This window comes from Aegilops tauschii, chromosome 4 (genome assembly GCF_002575655.3).
Source record: "Aegilops tauschii subsp. strangulata cultivar AL8/78 chromosome 4, Aet v6.0, whole genome shotgun sequence".
NCBI classification, from domain to species: Eukaryota; Viridiplantae; Streptophyta; class Magnoliopsida; order Poales; family Poaceae; genus Aegilops; species Aegilops tauschii.
The window spans coordinates 484,112,112-484,116,385 of NC_053038.3; positions in this window are offsets into that span (position 1 = coordinate 484,112,112).

Sequence of the window (4,274 nt, forward strand, 5' to 3'; positions counted from 1 at the left end):
CAACATGATTTCCAGGACAGGGTTGCCGTACCACTCTGGTGCGGAACGTGTCCTTGTGGACCTTCGAAGTTCAGCAGTAACTTGATCCGAAGCTTCATGATCATCATCATTAACTTCCTCCCCAGTCGGTGTAGGCACCACAGGAAGATCTTCCCGCGCTGCGCTACTTTCCGGTTCGGAAGGGGCGACTATCACCTCATCAAGTTCCACTTTCCTCCCACTTAATTCTTTCGAGAGAAACTCTTTCTCCAGAAAGGACCTGTTCTTGGCAACAAAGATCTTGCCTTCGGATCTGAGGTAGAAGGTATACCCAATGGTTTCCTTAGGGTATCCTATGAAGACACATTTTTCTGACTTGGGTTCGAGCTTTTCAGGTTGAAGTTTCTTGACATAAGCATCGCATCCCCAAACTTTTAGAAACGACAGCTTAGGCTTCTTCCCAAACCATAATTCATACGGTGTCGTCTCAACGGATTTCGACGGAGCCCTATTTAAAGTGAATGCGGCAGTCTCTAAAGCATAGCCCCAAAATGAGAGTGGTAGATCGGTAAGAGACATCATAGATCGCACCATATCCAATAGAGTGCGATTACGACGTTCGGACACACCATTTCGCTGAGGTGTTCCATGCGGCGTGAGTTGTGAAACGGTTCCACATTTCCTTAAGTGTGTGCCAAATTCGTGACTTAAATATTCCCCTCCACGATCTGATCGCAGGAACTTTATTTTCCTGTCACGTTGATTCTCAACCTCACTCTGAAATTCCTTGAACTTTTCAAAGGTTTCAGACTTGTGTTTCATTAGGTAGACATACCCATATCTATTTAATCATCAGTGAGAGTGAGAACATAACGATAGCCACCGCGAGCCTCAACGCTCATTGGACCGCACACATCAGTATGTATGATTTCCAATAAGTTGGTTGCTCGCTCCATTGTTCCGGAGAACGGAGTCTTGGTCATCTTACCCATGAGGCATGGTTCGCACGTGTCAAATGATTCGTAATCAAGAGACTCCAAAAGTCCATCTACATGGAGCTTCTTCATACGTTTGACACCAATGTGACCAAGGCGGCAGTGCCACAAGTATGTGGGACTATCGTTATCAAATTTACATCTTTTGGTATTCACACTATGAATATGTGTAACATCACGTACGAGAGTCATCAAGAATAAACCATTGACCAGCGGGGCATGACCATAAAACATATCTCTCATATAAATAGAACAACCATTATTCTCGGATTTAAATGAGTAGCCATCTCGAATTAAACGAGATCCAGATACAATGTTCATGCTCAAAGCTGGCACTAAATAACAATTATTGAGGTTTAAAACTAATCCCGTAGGTAAATGCAGCGGTAGCGTGCCGACGGCGATCACATCGACCTTGGAACCATTCCCGACGCGCATCGTCACCTCGTCCTTCGCCAGTCTCCGCTTATTCCGCAGCTCCTATTTTGAGTTACAAATATGAGCAACCGCACCGGTATCAAATACCCAGGAGCTACTACGAGTACTGGTAAGGTACACATCAATTACATGTATATCACATATACCTTTGGTGTTGCCGGCCTTCTTGTCCGCTAAGTATTTGGGGCAGTTCCGCTTCCAGTGACCACTTCCCTTGCAATAAAAGCACTCAGTCTCAGGCTTGGGTCCATTCTTTGACTTCTTACCGGCAACTGGCTTACCGGGCGCGGCAACTCCCTTGCTGTCCTTCTTGAAGTTCTTCTTGCCCTTGCCTTTCTTGAACTTAGTGGTTTTATTCACCATCGACACTTGATGTTCCTTTTTGGTCTCCACCTCCGCTGATTTCAGCATTGAATATACCTCAGGAATGGTCTTTTCCATCCCCTGCATATTGAAGTTCATCACAAAGCTCTTGTAGCTTGGTGGAAGCGACTGAAGGATTCTGTCAATGACCACGTCATCCGGGAGATTAACTCCGAGCTGAGACAAGCGGTTGTGTAACCCAGACACTCTGAGTATGTGCTCACTGACAGAACTATTTTCCTTCATTTTACAACTGAAGAACTTGTCGGAGACTTCATATCTCTCGACCCGGGCATGAGCTTGGAAAACCATTTTCAGCTCTTCGAACATCTCATATGCTCCATGTTTCTCAAAACGCTTTTGGAGCCCCGGTTCTAAGCTGTAAAGCATGCCGCACTGAACGAGGGAGTAATCATCAGCACGTGATTGCCAAGCGTTCATAACGTCTTGGTTCTCTGGGATGGGTGCTTCACCTAGCGGTGCTTCTAGGACATAATCTTTCTTGGCAGCTATGAGGATGATCCTCAGGTTCCGGACCCAGTCCGTATAGTTGCTGCCATCATCTTTCAGCTTGGTTTTCTCTAGGAACGCGTTGAAGTTGAGGGCAACATGGGCCATTTGATCTACAAGACATATTGTAAAGATTTTAGACTAAGTTCATGATAATTAAGTTCATCTAATCAAATTATTCAATGAACTCCCACTCAGATAGACATCCCTCTAGTCATCTAAGTGAAACATGATCCGAGTTAACTAGGCCGTGTCCGATCATCACGTGAGACGGACTAGTCAAGATCGGTGAACATCTCCATGTTGATCGTATCTTCTATACGACTCATGCTCGACCTTTCGGTCTTCCGTGTTCCGAGGCCATGTCTGTACATGCTAGGCTCGTCAAGTCAACCTAAGTGTATTGCGTGTGTTCCGAGGCCATGTCTGTACATGCTAGGCTCGTCAACACCCGTTGTATGCGAACGTTAGAATCTATCACACCCAATCATCACGTGGTGCTTCGAAACAACGAACCTTCGCAACGGTGCACAGTTAGGGGGAACACTTTCTTGAAATTATTATAAGGGATCATCTTACTTACTACCATCGTTCTAAGCAAATAAGATGCAAAACATGATAAACATCACATGCAATCAAATAGTGACATGATATGGCCAATATCATTCTGCTCCTTTGATCTCCATCTTCGGGGCGCCATGATCATCTTCGTCACCGGCATGACACCATGATCTCCATCATTGTGTCTTCATGAAGTTGTCACGCCAACGATTACTTCTACTTCTATGGCTAACGCGTTTAGCAATAAAGTAAAGTAATTTACATGGCGTTATTCAATGACACGCAGGTCATACAAAAAAATAAAGACAACTCCTATGGCTCCTACCGGTTGTCATACTCATCGACATGCAAGTCGTGATTCCTATTACAAGAATATGATCAATCTCATACATCACATATATCATTCATCACATCTTCTGGCCATATCACATCACAAGGCACATGCTGCAAAAACAAGTTAGACGTCCTCTAATTGTTGTTGCAAGTTTTTACGTCGCTTCTATAGGTTTCTAGCAAGAACGTTTCTTACCTACGTAAAACCACAACGTGATATGCCAATTTCTATTTACCCTTCATAAGGACCCTTTTCATCGAATCCGTTCCGACTAAAGTGGGAGAGATAGACACCCGCTAGCCACCTTATGCAACTAGTGCATGTCAGTCGGTGGAACCTGTCTCACGTAAGCGTACGTGTAAGGTCGGTCCGGGCCGCTTCATCCCACAATACCGCCAAAACAAGATAAGACTAGTAGTGGCAAGAAAAATTGACAACATCTACGCCCACAACTGCTTTGTGTTCTACTCGTGCATAGTAACTACGCATAGGCCTGGCTCATGATGCCACTGTTGGGGATCGTTGCAGAATTTTAAAAAAATTATACGCATCACCAAGATCCATCTATGGAGTTTACTAGCAACGAGAAGGAAGGAGTGCATCTACATACCCTTGTAGATCGCGAGCGGAAGCGTTCAAGTGAACGGGGTTGATGGAGTCGTACTCGTCGTGATCCAAAACACCGATGACCGAGTGCCGAACGGACGGCACCTCCGCGTTCAACACACGTACGGAGCAGCGACGTCTCCTCCTTCTTGATCCCGCAAGGGGGAAGGAGAGGTTGATGGAGATCCAGCAGCACGACGGCGTGGTGGTGGAAGTAGCGGGGATCCCGGCAGGGCTTCGCCAAGCGCAAGCGGGAGAGAGAGGTGTCACGGGAGGGAGAGGGAGGCGCCAGGGGCTAGGGTACAGCAGCCCTCCCTCCCCCCTTTATATAGGCCCCCTGGGGGGGCGCCGGCCCCTGGGATCCCATCTACAACGGGGCGGCGGCCAAGGGGGGGGACTTCCCCCCCAAGTTAGGTGGGGCGCCCCCCACCCCCAGGGTTTCCAACCCTAGGCGCAGGGGGAGGCCCATGGGGGGCGCACCAGCCGAC